The 18,071-nt window shown below is 38.9% G+C and overlaps 1 protein-coding gene across 9 annotated transcripts in view; it reads left to right on the forward strand.

Moving 5' to 3' along the window:
* Positions 1–434: 434 nt before the first annotated feature.
* GOLGB1 (golgin B1) overlaps positions 435–18,071 on the forward strand; it is a 97,664-nt gene continuing 80,027 nt past the window's right edge. For 8 of the 9 annotated variants that reach the window (XM_027582109.2, XM_027582115.2, XM_027582111.2 and 5 more), the window contains exon 1: positions 435–670. The gene's annotated coding sequence lies outside the window, so the exon portion shown is untranslated. Of the gene's footprint in view, positions 671–11,101; positions 11,129–18,071 lie in introns of those variants that run through there. The other variant, XM_027582110.2, reaches the window with a different exon arrangement.

Genomic DNA, 18,071 nt, shown 5'->3' on the forward strand with positions numbered 1-18,071 from the left:
TCTGTCTTTGGGTGACTCACTTTAATCCGGTTCTCATTTTTTATCAGTAAAATGAAAAAATCATATTAGACGACCTACTTTCGGGCTCTTAATATTTTACGATTATAAGAGCAAAACCCATATCCCCACTCCCTTCTCACAGCTCATTCAACAATCCTTTGACACCTGGTACTCGCAGTACGGGGCTCCGCAAAAGCCCAAGCCGTAGTCTGGGTCAGTCACCATCAGCACCGCAGACGACCTGGAACCCAGCGGCCCACCTACTTCACACTAACACCTGACCCACCGCAGAAGGCCCACCCTCCCGGCATTTCCGGTCCTTCCGCAGATCTTCTTCCGGAACACTTGCTCACGTCTGACTCCGCCCCTCCTCCACTGTTAAGAGACCATTGGCTCTTTCTTTGAGGAAGCAGAGAATTTCCTGGCGTTGATTGGTTTCCGTCATCGTTGATGGGTTAGTTACAAACAAGGCGTGCCTGGTCTCCCTGGTGACGCTCTGCCGATAGCCCGGATTGGTTCATGTCCTAATCCCATCTTCCGTCCCAACTGCGAGTGGTTGAGTCCCTTGACCGGGCGCGGCGGTGGTAGGTGTCGCGGACGGGATTCCCGAGCTGACGTGGCTTAAATTTGGAAGGGGGCAGCTGGTGCCTCCGGCCTCAGCCTCTTCCAGGTGAGTGAGGGATATTCCCCAACTCCTCCCTTCCTTGAGTCTTTTCACGGTCCCCCCCTGCGCAGGGGTTGCCGAAGCGGCCACACTCGGGTCCCATCCCTGGCCCTCCTCTTCCTGATTCAGTCCGGGATTCGGCCCTACACACGCCTCCCTTCACCTACCAGGCCTAGTTCTAGTTGCTCACTAGCAAGCTGGCCCCGTCAAGGGGCTTCGGGTCTGCCTTCGCGGCCTCGGGGCACGTATGCGCGGTCTGCCCCCTGCCCAGGACCTTTCTTCTCCGGGAGCGACGGAGAATGCTCTCCCGTCAGTCCTGTCTGCTCGGCCTTGTTCCCTGAGCGGCCTGCTTAGGCCGCCCTATAGGTACGCAGTAGCTGACGTCGGAGAGAACCTGCCCGGCCCCTGCGCTCAGGCCCTAAACAAACTTAGTGCCCGGAAAGGGAGGCGGGACCCAAAGCAGTCAATGTTCCTGAAGGCGGAGATCACAGAAACAGTGGAGTTATAACACAAAAAGGGGGCCTGTCAGACGATCCTGCTAATGAATTCCTGGTGAGATTGGGAGAGAAGAATGATTTTGGCGATGCCATCAGCTCTTAAATCCCAGGAATCAGAGGTGGGCAGGCAGTTAGAGGAAAGGGAACCCTGAAGAAAGTTCTGGAGGAAAAAGAACTGGATTTGGTGATGTGCAGGATATTTATGTGCTTAACGGCAGTGCTGTGTAGGGGGGAAGGGGAGGGTGAGTCCCTTGACAAATGAGGAATATAATTGTCTGACTTATTTAAAGAGTTCCAGTTGGTCTGTGGGGGGAAAGGACGGTTTAAGTGTGGGACAGAGATATTTAAAGTCACTGGATAAGTACTTTCACCTTTGGCGATAGTTGGAAGCTTTCCTAGCTTTTAAAGAATCTTACAGTTCTTTTCAAGATGGCAGTGGAGTACTTTTTACAGAAAGGCTCCTAGGCCTTTCCAGAAACATGAAGTAATTAAATTTGTATGGTCAGAATGACTATGAATAGTCAAACCCAGTAAATGTTAAGCTGGAAATGGCAGGATTTGGTCATGGAATAGATATAGGAAAAAGTTGAAGAGAACTAAAAAGTTGCAAACATTAGACACTGATCGTTTCACAGCTTTTAGTTTTCAGCCCTTGACCATGGAATGAACATCTAATGCTTTCCTCTTCACTGCATTACATTTGTTTAACCATATCAGTAGTTCCCAAACATTTTTGCACACCCTATCAGTAAAACATTTTTGAGCAAGCATATTCCAAATATGTTATATTTGATTATGTATAACGGTGTGCATAGCACAGTAAACATATACAAAAACGTATTTAAAAGGGTGAAAAATAAGTTCTTGCCTACTCTCTATGACTACATAACTTGTTTACTTATTTTACAAGAAGGCTGTTTACATTTCTAAGGACCTTCAGGCTGGATGGGGGAACCTTTTTTTTGAGGACCCCCATTCTTCTGGAATAGAACCTCCTAAAAACCATCTTTAGGAGGTAATTTGTTTTCCCCTTCTGTTTGACTCTTAAAGGCCCCCCTCCTTTTTCCCCCTTTGCATTAATGGATTAATTAAAGGGATATTGATTTTACTTATTTATAAAAATAATAAATCATTCATAAACTTCTCTTGGTTAAAAAATATTAGGAATGAATCTCTTGGAACGCATCTCATCACTGATCATTACATACCAGTCTGTTGTTAGGAACCTCTATGTAAAAGGAGGCTAGGCTCAATAATACTATATTTTTAATTAAGCCATGTAAAAATAGCAATATGTATTTTTGGTAAAATGAAATTCAGTAAAAAAGGATATAATATAACAACAAAAATCTCTTTGTCCTCTAGCTACTGGCCTTTTTCCCTATTCCCCACTTTGCAGAAGTAAAGCACTGTAGATAATTTCTTGTTTTCTTAAGAAACTTTCTGATCATATATATGATGCATGTATGATCAGAGTATCATATATATATATCCTCCTCCTTTTTCTCTCCCACAAGTGGAATCATGATACACATACTGTTCTCCACCTTTCTTTTGCCACTTGATACTATATTAAGATATTTTTCTCTGTCCATAAGTATTAAACTACCCCATTCTTTTTTTTTTTTCAAATAGCATCCCTTTTATTTTTTTCTAAAAGATTTTATTTATTTATTTGTTAGAGAGAGAGAGTGAGTGCACAAGCAGGGGGAGCAGGCAGGGGGAGAAGCAGACTCCCTGTTGAGCAGGGAGCCCAGTTCGGGACTCCATCCCGGGACCCTGGGATCATGACCTGAGCCGAAGGCAGACGCTTACCTGACTGAGCCACCCAGGCATCCCTAAACTACCTCATTCTTTTAAAAACCTATACAGCATTCCCTGTAGAAATATAAATATGTATTTAGCATGTCCCCTATTGGACATCGGATTGTATTCAGTTATTAACCATCACAGACACTGCTGTACATTCATGTACATATATCCTTGTGTCCTTGTGTGAACATAGCTGTGGTATAAACGTGGGATTCTTTGGGCCATACCACTCTGAATCATTTTATTTTAGTTTATGTACTGCTCGAAAAAGAGTGCTTATAGAACTATATGTAAGTATATGAGTGCTCTCATGGCCCCAGCTCTATTTTCAGCCCCAGTGAAGAATGTTGGGTGATGAGGTTACTGAGAACATAGATTATCTTTTGTGTATCTCTTCCAACCAAGAAGCTTTATGGAGCTCTGTGACTAGTCAAATTAATCTCCCTTATGTTGTAGTTTATTCATCTTAAAACTGGGGATATTGATAGTACCTCCTGTTGGGTTTGTTTTAATAATAAAAAAAGTAATGAGATTAAGTTTTTATATGTAAAGCTATTGAAACTACTTAGTGCACAGTGCTGTGTATATAAATTATTAGCTACCATTTACTTTTAAATTTGTTAATGAAAATAGTTTTTTGTGTCATGAAAATTAGCTTTACATTTTGTAATTGTAAAATTATGTCATAATATTGGATATGATTTTCCCCTGCTATATAGCACCATTTCCTCTTAGCTCCTCAAACTGATTGAGAATCACATTGAAAATAAAGGAAAACTACTGCAGCTCAACCAAGTACGCATTAAATAAATTAGAGGAGTGGCTTGGAGATTTCATCATTTTCTGTGTTGTTTCTGTGGAAAAACATGTGATTTAAATTCCAAAGCAAACAGATGTGCACCCAGGCATGCACTGTCTTTAGTTATTTCCTTTTTTTAAAAAATTTTTATTTATTTATTTTTTAAAGATTTTTATTTATTTATTTGACAGAGAGAGAGACAGCGAGAGAGGGAACACAAGCAGGGGGAGTGAGAGAAGGAGAAGCAGGCTTCCCGTGGAGCAGGGAGTCCGATGTGGGGCTCGATCCCAGGACCCTAGGATCATGACCTGAGCCGAAGGCAGATGCCCAACGACTGGGCCACCCAGGCGCCCCAATTTATTTTTCCATGCCTTTGTACTAAGTTCTCTGTGCTTAGGGACATGCCTTATATTTCTTTTTATATTTTTGTGGCTCCTGGCATTATGCTCCCTGCCAAGTGGGTATTTTCAAAATAATTATTTATAGCAAGCAGTGAAGACTGTGAGACAATAATACTTACTAGATTCCAGGTGCCACCTCAACATACAAGTGTTGAGATCCTGTGGCAGCATTTGTGGAAGGTGTGGTCAGCAGTGACTTTGGAAGATTGTTTTATTTGCCTAAGTGTTTTATTGAAGGTTGGCCTTGGCTTGAAGCCCTTTATTTTTTTCTTTTCCCAAGTTGGTACTCATGATTCTGTGCTTTATAAAACAGTAGCAAGAGCATTTTTTGTCCAACAGTCACATATATTCCTTACATGAATTTACTACTGTGAACATGAGTATTTTTCCCTTTACTAATTTTTATATATGCATTTGTCCATTTTTGTCCTATCGTGAGCTTCTAAAAAGAGGGGGAGATCCATCTCCTTCATTTAGCTTAAGCATGACTACTTAGTGTCTCTTTTGCCCTCTAGTTCTCAACCTTCGAATTACCTAAAGCACTTAACTGTGCTTGAGATGCCCTTCCCAAATGTAATTTCCATATTATTCCTTTTATGTCAACAGCTATACAAATCACTCTTGAATCATGGAGTCATAATACTGGTCATTAGAGTGCTTCTTCTCAGTCTTCTTCATTTGGAGTTAAGGAAACTGTAAAGTAACTTACCCGGCAGAGTACAGCCTCTTTCTGTTGAAGCCAGAACTGAAAGCTCAGTTCCTGGCTCCTGATTCGATGTTCTTTCCACTATATGACCTGCTTTCTCATGGACCTCTTGGATTATTGAATCAATCTATGAGAAACCCCTTTTACTTTGACCTGAAATGGTACATCCTTAACAGTGATCTTTCTTCAGATATACATATTTTTAAGCAATTATGTGAGAAAATTAACCCATTTTTCATTTGAAGAGCTTTTTATCTTATTCAGTAATGCGTATTTGGCAGACAGACTTTGAAATGTAATAGTATTGCAAGACCCCAGTCTAGCACTAGAGATGTTCATTGCTTCTTAGTTTGTCATTATTTTTAAGCCTTCTCAGTGGACAGAGCTAGGAAAATAGATGTACTAAAGTAAAAATACCTTGTAAGTTCATACTGATACTTTCAACTCAAATTCAAGATCAGTTTTTATCTTTAGGTTCTTAATTTCTTCTGGTTTATACCTGTATTTCCTTTTTTCTTACTGAAAATCTGATCTGATAGAATTACTATGCCCGTTAATTGCTCATTTACTTTAATTCCACATGACACATACAAATTGTCAAGGAATAACAATACTGATACAACCACCACTGATTTTGGTTATTGAAAACAGTTCTAAAAGGTATTTTTTCATGTGTTATTCACATTCTTCCCAGTTTTTCTTTATAGTAGCTCTGTGTATTGTCAGAGCATATAATCATTAAATATTATGTTCTCTCCATCCCAGTCTTAGTTCTACAAGTAACTATATTTAGTGCTTACCACCAGTCTTTATGATGATGTTTCTTTTTTTTTTTTTTGCAGATTTATTTATTTATTTGGAAGAGAGAGAGAGAGCATGAGAGCAAGAGAGTACAAACAGAAGGAGAGAGTGAGGGAGAAGCAGACTCCCTGCTGAGCAGGGAGTCTGATGCAGGGTTCTATCCCAGGACCCTGGGATCATGACCTGCCCCAAAGGCAGATGCTTAACTGACTGAGCCACCCAGGTGCTCCATGATGATGTTTCTTTAGTCATTTTGGTTGTCTCAAGCTTTCTCTTTAATAGATGGCTTAGGAAAAGCTCTTGGGAAAAATGTTCATGAATTTTCTTGCTTGCTTTTAACATTCTCTCTGTGCTTTTTATACCTGAAGGTCATTTTTGCTGAAAATAAAATCCTTGGCTCACATTTTCTTTCCTTGAATATCTCAAATCTGTAACTCCAGTTTTTTTCTGGCAAAAACATTGCTGTTGAAAAGTCTGAGAGTAGTCTTCTTTTCTTTCTTTCTTTTCTTTTCTTTTTTTTTTAATTTTACACATGATGTTTTGGCCTAAATCTCAAAGGATTATTTTTAAGTCCATTAATTTTATAGGAATATCTTATTGATCATTCTGGGTTGATACTCTCTGCTACATGGTGGGCTTTTTCTTCTTTTTTTTTTTTTTAAAGATTTTATTTATTTATTTGAGAGAGAGAGAAAGAGAGAGAGCACGAGAGGGAAGAGGGTCAGAGGGAGAAGCAGACTCCGTGCTGAGCAGGGAGCCTGATGCGGGACTCGATCCCAGGACTCCGGGATCATGACCCGAGCCGAAGGCAGTCGCGTAACCAACTGAGCCACCCAGGCGCCCTGGGCTTTTTCAATATGTAGCTTCAAACTTCAGGAATTTAAAATTTCAGTTATTCAGTTTTGTTTTTTTGGTTTTTTTTTTTCTGTAACTTTGCTTTGGTTTTCTTCAGATAATTTGACTCTCCAACATTGATTATCATCAATCTTTATCACTTTCTCCTGATTCCTTTTTTATGGCCTGACTTTAAAAATTTTTTTTAAATAAATTATTAGGAATAATTTTAGGTTTACTATAGAAAATATGCAAAGATAGTTTAGAGTTCAGTATACTCCTGACCCAGTATTCCCTAATGTTGACATGTTACATTAGCAAAGTACATTTGTCAAAACTAAGAAACCAGTATTGATTCATAGCTAAACTCCATATTTTCTTCAAATTCCATTAGTTTCTCCATTAACTATTCCAGGATCAAATTGTAGGACATCGCATTGTATTTAGTTCATTTATTTTTCTTTCTCTTTCTTTCTAAAAATTGAGATGATTATAGAGTCATATGCAGTTGTAATAAAATAAAACAGAGATCCCTTGTACAGCTTGTTTTCTTTCCCTCAATGGTTAAAATTTTAGAAAACTATTGAATAATATCACAATGAGGATACTAACAGCAATATATTCCCAGTTTTATTCGTATACGTGTGTGTGTGTGTGTGTGTGTGTGTATGTAAGTTCTGCATAATTTTATTACTTGTGTAGCTTCATGTATCTGCCACCACAGTTAAAATATTGAACAGTTCCAACACCACAAAGACCCCTTGTGTTGCTTTTTTATAACTTTAGCCACCTTCTACCCTCCTACCTCCAACCCCTCCCTAAGCACTGGCAACTACTAATCTGTCTTCCATTTCTAAAATTTTGTGATTCCAAAAATATTATATAGGTATAGGTCTATATAGTATGTAACTTATAGAAAATTGGCTTTCTTTTTTTTTTATTCAGCATAATTGGAGACTCATCTAAATTATTGGGTTGTTTGTTCCTTTTTATTGCTGTGTAGTATTCTGTGGTATGTATGTACCACAGTTTGTTTAACCATTTTCTTGTTGAAGGACTTCTTTGCTGATTACAGTTTTGGGTTCTTACAACCGAAGCTGCTATGAGCACTTATGTGTAGGTTATTGTGTGAATTTAAGATTTCCTTTCTCTGAGATAAAATTGTTGGGTCACAAGGTAGTTGCACGTTTAGCTTATAGGTAATTCCTTTTTGATTTGTAAAATTATCCTTTATCTTAACTTTCTGTTTTTCTTAAGGCATGATTTATTATGACTATTCATTTTCCTGTTTTTTTTTTTAATTTTTAGTTTCATCTTCATTTCCAAAATGGTTTTTTAAACTTTTCAATACTTCTTGAGTTTCCTCTTCATTTCTAGATTTTTCTACTATGGGAGGTAAATTGATAAATTTGTTTTGTTTCAAATCAAAGAAAACATATGCATGTGTTCAGCAAAGTGTATAAGTAAATATGATACATATCTATCATATATACCTACTGTTAGATGGTATATAAAATTTATAGTTAGCTACTAATTTTTGTTAAGAATGTTTTAATATGGAAGCAGATACTGTCATTGTTATTTTTGAGCTTTATTGAGGTATAATTGACAAAAATGTATATATTTAAGGTGTACAATATAGTGTTTCACTATACATATACATTGTTAAGTGATTACCTCAGTCAAGCTAATTAAAAAATGGAAAATGCCCATCACCTCACATAATTGCCCTTTTGTGTGTGTGGTAAGAACATTTAGGATGTACTCTCTTAGCAAATTTCAGGTATCCAATAGTCACTGTGCTATGTACATCAGATACCCAGAATTTATTCTTCTGCATAACTGAAAGTTTGTATCCTTTGACAAACATCTCTTTATTTCCCTTACCCACTTTTCCCTGGCAACCACCATTTTACTGTCTGCTTCTACAAGTCTGACTTTTTCAGATTCCAGCAGAAGTGAGATTGTGCAGTATTTGTCTTTCTGTGTCTGGCATTTCTTTCACTTAGCATAATGTCCTCCAGGTTCATCCATTTTCTCATAAATGAGAGGATTTCATTATTTCTTTAGGGCTGAATGATACTCCATTGTGTATGTACAATATATTTTCTTTATCTGTTCATCTATCAATGGACACTTAGATGATTCTATATTTTAGCTCTTGTGAGTAATGCTGCAATGAACATGAAATTGCAGATATCTCTTTAAGATACCGTTTTCATTTCCTTTGGATATATACCCAAAAGTGGGATTGCTGGATCATATAGTAGTTCTATTTTTAATTTTTTGAGGAACCTCAGACTGTTTTCTTTAATACCTGTATCAATTTATATTCCTACCAACAGTGTACAAGGGTTCCTTTTCTCCATATTCTGGCCAATGCTTGTTACCTGTTGTCTTTTTGATAATAGCCATTCTAACAGGTATGATGTGGTATTGTGGTTTTGATTTGTATTTGCCTGATGATTTTTGGTGTTGAGCATTTTTTCACATACCTTTTGGCCATTTATATGTCTTCTTCAGAGAAATGTCTGTCCAGTTCCTTTGGTCATTTTAAAATAAGATTTTCTTGCTATTGAGTTGTTTTGAGTTTCTCATATATTTTGGATATTAACCCTTTATCAGATATTTGCAAATATTTTCTCCCATTCTGTAGGTTGTCTCTTTATTCTGTTTCCTTTGCTGTGCAGCTTTTTAGTTTGATGCAGTCTCATTTGTCTTTTTTTGCTTTTGTTGTGTGTACTTTCGAGGTTGTATCCAAAAAATTATGTCAAGACCAGTGTCAAGAAGCTTTCCCCCTATGCGTTCTTCTACTAGTTTTACAGTTTCAGGTCTTGCATTTAAGTCTTTAAATACAGTTTGAATTGCTTTTTTTTATGTGGTGTGAGATAAGGATCCAGTTTCATTCTTCTGCATGTGGATACTGATTTACTCAGCACCATTTATTAAAGGGACTATCCTTTTCCCATTTTGTATTCTTGGCACCTTTTTTGAAGATCAGTTGGCTGTAAATGTATGGATTTATTTCTGGGCTGTTTGTACTGTTCCATTGGTCTGTATGACTGTTTTATGCAAATATCTTAATGTTTTGATTGCCATGGCTTTATGGTATGTATTTTTTCCCATTTTATTTATTTAAAATTTTATTCTAAATTTAAATTTTAGGTAGTTAACATACAGTGCAATATTAGTTTCTGGAGTAGAATTCAGTGGTTCATCACTTACATACAGTACCCAGTGCTCATCATAAAAAGTACCCTCCTTAATACCCATCACCCATCTAGCTATGGTATATTTTGAAATCAAAAGTGTGATGCCTCCAGCTTTGTTCTTGCTCAAGATTGCTTTGTCCATTCTGGGTCTTTTGTGGTTCCATATGATTTAGATTTTTAAAAAATTTTTGTGGAAAAAAAAGGCTTTAGAATTTTTTTTAAATTTAATTTAATTTTATTATGTTAGTCACCATACAGTACGTCATTCGTTTTTGATGTAGTGATCCACGATTCATTGTTTTTGTATAACACCCAGTGCTCCATGCAGTACGTGCCCTCCTTAATACCTATCACCGGGCTCACCCATCCTCTCACCCCACCTCCCCTCTAAAACCCTCAGTTTGTTTCTCAGAGTCCATAGTCTCTCATGGTTCATCTCCCCTCTGATGCCCCCCCTCCTTCATCTAATGTCCTCCCTGCTATTCCTTATGTTCCACAATAAGTGAAACCATATGATAATTGACTTTCTCTGCTTGACTTATTTCACTTAGCATAATCTCCAGTCCCATCCATGTTGATTTAAAAGGTGGGTATTCATCCTTATGATGGCTGAGTAATATTCCATTGTATATATGGACCACGTTTTCTTTATCCATTCATCTGTTGAAGGGCATCGTGGCTCTTTCCACAGTTTGACTATTGTGGACATTGCTGCTATGAACATTGGGGTGCATATGACCCTTCTTTTCACTACATCTGTGTCTTTGGGGTAAATACCCAGGAGTGCAATTGCTGGGTCATAGGGTAGCTCTATTTTTAATTTTTTGAGGAACCTCCACACTGTTTTCCAAAGTGGCTATACCAACTTATATTCCCACCAACAGTGTAAGAGGGTTCCCCTTTCTCCACAGCCTCTCCAAATTTGTTGTTTCTTGCCTTGTCAATTTTTGCCATTCTAACTGGTGTAAGGTGGTATCTCAGTGTGGTTTTGATTTGAATTTCCCTGATGGCTAATGATGATGAACATTTTTTCATGTGTCTGTTAACTATTTGTATGTCTTCTTTGGAGAAGTGTCTGTTCATGTCTTCTGCCTATTTTTTTGACTTGATTATATGTTTTTTGGGTGCTGAGTTTGAAAATTTCTTTATAGATCTTGGATACCAGCCCTTTGTCTGTAGTGTCATTTGCAAATATCTTCTCCTATTCTGTAGGTCCCTCTTTGTTGACTGTTTCCTTTGCTGTGTAGAAGCTTTTTATCTTGAAGTCCCGAAAGTTCATTTTTGCTTTTGTTTCACTAGGTTTTGGAGATGTATCTTGAAAGAAGTTGCTGTGGCTGATGTCAAAGAGGTTACTGCCTATGTTCTCCTCTAGGATTTTGATGGATTCCTGTCTCACATTGAGGTCTTTCATCCATTTTGAGTTTATCTTTGGGTATGGTGTTAGAGAATGGTCGAGTTTCATTCTTCTGCATGTGGCTGTCCAATTTTCCCAGCACCATTTATTGAAGAGACTGTCTTTTTTCCACTGCATATTTTTTCCTGCTTTGTCGAGGATTATTTGACCATAGAGTTGAGGGTCCATATCTGGGTTCTCTATTCTGTTCCATTGGTCTATATGTCTGTTTTTGTGCCAGTACCATGCTCTCTTGGTGATCACTGCTTTGTAATATAGCTTGAGATCGGGCAACATGATGCCCCCAGCTTTGTTTTTCTTTTTCAACATTTCCTTGGCGATTCAGGGTCTTTTCTGATTCCATACAAATTTTAGGATTGTTTGTTCCAGCCCTTCGAAAAATGTCATTGGAATTTTGATTGGGATGGTGTTGAAGGTATAGATTGCTCTGGGTAGCATAGACATTTTAACAATGTTTATTCTTCCGATCCATGAGCATGGAATGTTTTTCCATCTTTTTGTGTCTTCTTCAATTTCTTTCATGACTGTTCTGTAGTTCCTAGAGTATAGATCTTTTACCTCTTTGGTTAGGATTATTCTGAGGTATCTTATGGTTTTGGTGCTATTGTAAATGGAATCGTTTCTCTAATTTCTCTTTCTACAGTTGCATTGTTAGTGTATAAGAAAGCAATGGATTTCTGTGCATTGATTTTGTATCCTGCCACATTACTGAATCGCTGTATGAGTTCTAGTAATTTGGGGGTGGAGTCTTTTGGGTTTTCCACATAAAGTATCATGTCATCTGCAAAGAGAGAGACTTCTTCTTTGCCAATCTGAATACCTTTTATTTCTTTTTGTTGTCTGATTGCTGTTGCTAGGAATTCTGGTACTATGTTGGACAATAGTGGTGAGAGTGGGTATCCTTGTCGTGTTCCTGATCTTAAGGGAAAGGCTCTCAGCTTTTCCCATTGAGGGTGATATTCGCTGTGGGTTTTTCATAGATGGATTTTATGAACTTGAGGAATGTTCCCTCTATCCCTATACTCTGAGGAGTTTTAATCAGGAAAGGATGCTGTATTTTGTCAAATGCTTTTTATGCATCAATTGAGAGGACCATATGGTTCTTCTCTCTCCTCTTATTAATGTGTTCTATCACACTGAATGATTTGCGAATGTTGAACCACCCTTACATCCTGGGGATAAATCCCACTTGGTCGTGGTGGGTGATCCTTTTAATGTAGTGTTGGATCCTGTTAGGATTTTGTTGAGAATTTTGGAATCCGTATTCATCAGGGATATCAGTCTGAAATTCTCCTTTTTGATGGGGTCTTTGCCTGGTTTGGGGATTAAGGTAATGCTGGCCTCATAGAATGAGTTTGGAAGCTTTCCTTCTGTTTCTGTTTTTTGAAACAGCTTCAGGAGAATAGGTATTATTTCCTCTTTGAATGTTTGGTAGAATTCCCCAGGGAATCCATCAGGCCCTGGATTCTTGTGTTTTGGGGAGGTTTTTGATCACTGCTTCAATCTCGTTACTGGTTACTGGCCTATTCAGGTTGTCAGTTTCTTCCTGTTTCAGTCTTGGCAGTTTATTTTTTATTTTTTATTTTTTTTAAAGATTTTTTATTTATTTATTTGAGAGAGAGAGAATGAGAGATAGAGAGCACGAGAGGGAAGAGGGTCAGAGGGAGAAGCAGACTCCCTGCCGAGCAGGGAGCCCGACGCGGGACTCGATCCCGGGACTCCAGGATCATGACCTGAGCCGAAGGCAGTCACTTAACCAACTGAGCCACCCAGGCGCCCCCAGTCTTGGCAGTTTATAGGTTTCCAGGAAGACAGTCATTTCTTCCAAGTTGCTTAATTTATTGGCATATAGTTGTTGATAGTAATTTCTAATAATTGTTTCTATTTCCTTGGTGTTAGTCGTGATCTCTCCCCTTTCATTCATAATTTTATTAATTTGGGTCCTTTCTCTTTTCTTTTGGATAAGTCTGGCCAGTGGTTTATTGATCTTATTAATTCTTTCAAAGAACCAGCTTCTGGTTTCATTGATCTGATCTACTGTGTTTCTGGTTTCCAATTCATTGATCTCTGCTCTATTAATTATTTCTCTTCTAATGCGTGGCTTAGGCATCGTTTCTTGCTTTTTCTGTAGTTCTTTAAGGTGTAGAGTTAGTTGGTGAATTCGGAATTTTTCTATTTTTTTTGAGTGAGGCTTGGATGGCTATGTATTACCCCTTTAGGACCGCTTTTGCAGTATCCCATAGGTTTTGGACTGATGTGTTTTCGTTCTCATTGGTTTCCATGAATTAAGTTCTTTGATTTCTTGGTTGATCCAAACATTCTTGAGCAGAGTGGTCTTTAGCTTCCAAGTGTTTGAATTTCTTCCAAATTTTTTCTTGTGATTGAGTTCCCGTTTTAAAGCATTATTGTCTGAGAATATGTGGGGAATAATCTCAGTCTTTTGGTATCGGTTGAGACCTGATTTGTGACGCAGTATGTGGTCTATTCTGGAGAAAGTTCAGTGTGCACTCGAGAACAATGAGTATTCTGTTGTTTTAGGGTGGAATGTTCTATATATATCTACGAGGTCCATCTGGTCCAGTGTGTCATTCAAAGCTCTTGTTTCTTTGTTGATTTTCTGCTTAGATGATCTGTCTATTGCTGAGAGTGGAGTATTGAGGTCTCCTACGATTAACGTATTGTATCAATATGACTCTTTATTTTGGTTAACAGTTGGCTTATGTAGATGGCTGCTCCTATGTTGGGGGTGTAGGTGTTTACAATTGTTAGATCTTCTTGTTGGATAGGCTCTTTAAGAATGATATAGTGTCCTCCTGTGTCTCTAACTATAGGCTTTAGCTTAAAATCTAATTTGTCTGATATAAAAATTGCTACCCCAGCTTTCTTTTGAGGTCCGTTGGCATGGTAGATGGATCTCCATCCCTTCACTTTCAGTCTGGATGTATCTTTAGGTTCAAAATGAGTCTCTTGTAGACAGCATATGGATGGTCCTCTCTTTTTATCCAGTCTGCAACCCTGTGCCATTTTATGGGAGCATTTAGGCCGTTCATGTTGAGAGTGATTATTGAAAGATATGAATTTATTGTCATCATGTTGAAGACCTTATTTCTATAGATTGTCTCTATATTTCTGTTCTATATCACTCTTGGGGTCTTTCTCCTCTTATTGGACCCCCCAACCCCTTAATATTTCTTGGAGGGATGGCTTAGTGGTCACATATTCTTTCAGTTTCTGCCGATCTTGGAAGCTCTGCATCTCTCCATCCATTCTAAATGATAGCCTTGCCAGATAAAGTATTCTTGGCTGCATGTTCTTCTCATTTAGTACCCCAAGATGTCTTGCCAGCCCTTTCTGGCTTGCCAGGTCTCTGTGGATAGGTCTGACGTTACTCTGATGTTCCTCCCTCTGCACGTAAGGAATCTCTTCCCCCTAACTGCCCTTAAGATGGTTTCCTTGGTTTGAGATTTGCGAGTTTTACTATTACATGCTGGGGTGTTGGCCTGTTTTCCTTGATCCTGGGAGGGGGGTCTTCTCTGCCTCTAGGACACGAATGTTTGTTTCATTCCCCAGATTAGGGAAGTTCTCAGGCATGATTTGCTCAAATATATCTTCTAGTCCTCTCTCTCTCTCCACCCCCTCAGGGGTCCCAGTAATTCTGACACTGGAACATTTCATTGTGTCACTTATTTCTCTGATTCTATTTTCTTTTTTTTTTAAAGATTTATTTATTTATTTGAGAGAGCGAGAATGAGAGAGAGAGAGTACATGAGATAGGGGAGGGTCAGAGGGAGAAGCAGGCTCCTTGCTGAGGAGGGAGCCTGATGTGGGACTTGATCCCGGGACTCCGGGATCATGACCTGAGCCAAAGGCAGTTGCTTAACCAACTGAGCCACCCAGGCGCCCTCTCTGATTCTGTTTTCATGGATTTTGAGTTGTTTTCCCTGGCCTCCTCTTTTTCCTTTTTGTCTGTTAATTGGTCTTCTAGATTAGTAATTCGTTCTTCTGCCTCGCTTACCCTAGCTGTTAAGATTATCTAGATTAGATTGGATCTCAATGATAGCATTTTTAAGTTCTGCCAGTTCAGTTTTCATTTCTGCCCTTAGCAACTCTATGTTGGCATTAATTGATTTCTCCATTCTAGCTATTGTCTTCAGAATTGCTACCCTGAATACTGTCTCCGACATCTTTGTTATATCTGAATCCATTTGTAAATCTGTGGCAGAAGTCACAGTCTCTGAGTCTTTCCTATTTTGGGGGTTCCTCTTCCTAGTCATTCTTTTGAGGGGTGGTTGAGGGAATGTACAGAGTCCAAATTATTGACCACAGCCCAAGCAAAATGCACCTGTTTTATAGGGACCTTAGGGTTGCTTGCCTCTTGTTTTGCCTGCCTGTCTTCCGGGGGAGAGGCCTGCTGCACTCTTACTCAGGCAACCCTGTTTGGGCAGAGTTGCCCTGCCCCCTGTGGCGGGGGATGGGCTCAGTGAAAACCAGTTTTTTGGGGCTTTTGTTCTTTGGCGGCTTTCCCTGGCGGCTTTCCTAGTCTCTTCTGAGAGTCAGAGCAGAAGAGATTGTTTCCAACCCTCTGCCTCAGAGCAGAGAGATCACAGTCTGTTCTTCAGCGAGCTCTCCAGGCCACGTTATCTCCATTTCTGTCTGTGCTGCTATAAACTGCAGTCCTGGGTTTGTGCCCCTCAGCAGCACTCCCAGTTCTCGCCTCCAGGTCGGGGCTTGTCTCTGCCCTTTGTGCTTTTAAATCCGCCATCCACCCCCAGTTTGCACGCGTGGCCCTGCCGCTCCAGGTTTCAGTCTACGGGGCTGCCCTAAAGTCCTTTCCCCATTGCTAGCAGTCTGCGAGTCTGTGCCCCGTCCCCAGCATGGGAGGCTTTTGCGCTCCTGTGTTATTTCACCTTCCCAGCACCAGCGCTTATGGCAGCTCCCTCCCCCTTCCATATCTCCTCCGTTACCTGCCCACAGAATCCCAACTCCCGGCTTCATACCTCGAAACCAACCACCTGCGATACTCTGTAGAGGTCCAGATCTGTCTTCTTACATCTGAGGCTGATTTTGTGGTTGTTCAGAGTGGTCTGGTAGATATCCAGCTCAATTCCGGGGACCAGTTGGAATAGGGCCCCCTACTCCTCTGCCATCTTTTCCTCTCTCCAAGGTTTTGGCATTTTGAAAGGATTGCATTGAATCTGTAGATTGCTTTGAGTGGTATGGACTTATAATAATGTTCTTCAAGTCTGTGAACATGGATATCTTTCCATTTATATGTTTTTTCTGAATTCCTTTTATTAATGTGTTACAGTTTTCAGTGTACAGATCTTTTACCTCCTTAGTTAAATTTATTCCTAAGTACTTTATTTTTTAAAATGCTATTATAAGTGGGATTATTTTCTAAATTTGGGAGGGATAGTTTGTTGTTAGTATATAGAAACAATATATATTTTTTAAAGAGTTTATTTATTTGACAGAGACACAGCGAGAGAGGGAACACAAGCAGGGGGAGTGGGAGAGGGAGAAGCAGGCTTCCCGCCGAGCAGGGAGCCTGATGCGGGGCTTGATCCCAGGACCCTGGGATCATGACCTGAGCTGAAGGCAGACGCTTAACGACTGAGCCACCCAGGTGCCCCAGAAACAATAATTTTTATATATTGATTTTATATCCTGCAACTTTATTGAATTCGTTTATTAGTTGTAATAATTTTTAAAAAAGATTTATTTATTTGAGAGAAAGAGAGAAAAGGGATAAACAAGGGGAGGGGCAGAGGGAGAGAAACTCAAGCAGACTCCATGCTGAGTGCAGAGCCTGATGCAGGCCTTGATCCCACACCCCTGAGAACATGACATGAGCCAAAATCAAGAATTGGAAGCTCATCCAACTGAGTCATCCAGACACCCCTAGTTGTAATAATTTTTTGGTGGAGTTTTTAGGGTTTCCTATATGTAAGATCATGTTTTCTGCAAACAGAGACAATTTACTTCTTTCTGATTTGGATGCCTTCTATTTCATTTCCTTGCCTAATTGATCTGGCTAGGACTTCTAGTACTACATTGAACAGAAGTGGTAAGAATGGGCATCCTTATATCTGATTTTAGAGGAAAAGCTTTTAGCTTTTTTGCCATTGAATGTGATGTTAATTTTGGGCTTGTATATGGTCTTGATTATATTGAGGTGCATTCCTTCTGTACCTAATTGGTTGACAGTTTTTATCATGCAAGGATATTGAATTTTTAAAATTCTTTTTCTGCATCTCTTGAGATGATCATGTGACATTTATCCTTCATTCTCTTAATGTAGTGCATCACATTTATTGATTTGTGGATGTTGAACCATCCTTGCATCTTAGGAATACATCCTACTTGACATGGTGTATGATTCTTTTCATGTGATGTTGAATTGGGTATGCTAGTATTTTGTTGAGGATTTTTGCATCTATTTTATCAGGGATACTGACCTATAATTTTATTGTAGTGTCCTTCTCTGGATTCAGTATTCAGGTGATGCTGTCCTCATAAAATGACTTTGAAAGTGTTTCCTCTTCTTCAGTTTTTTAAAGAATATTTTGAGAAGGATTGGCATTAATTCTTCTTTAAACATTTTTTAGAATTCACTTTAGTGAAGCCATCAAGTTCTGGGTGATATATGGAATTGTTGAGTCACCATATTGTACACCTGAAACCAATAGAACACTGTATGATTGTTAACTGGAATTAAATTTTTTTTTAAATCTCAAAAAAAAAGAACATAAAAGAAGAAATAAAGTTACTATTCCATATGCAAAAAGACCTCCAAAACAAAACAAGACAAGAAGAAAACTGGAAAATTCACAAATATGTGGAAATTAAACAACATGCTCCTGAACCAATGAGTCAAAGAAAAAAAAACAAAAAAGAAATAAAAAATTATATTGAGACAAATGAAAACATG

Source organism: Zalophus californianus, chromosome 1 (assembly GCF_009762305.2).
Source record: "Zalophus californianus isolate mZalCal1 chromosome 1, mZalCal1.pri.v2, whole genome shotgun sequence".
Classification (NCBI taxonomy): domain Eukaryota; kingdom Metazoa; phylum Chordata; class Mammalia; order Carnivora; family Otariidae; genus Zalophus; species Zalophus californianus.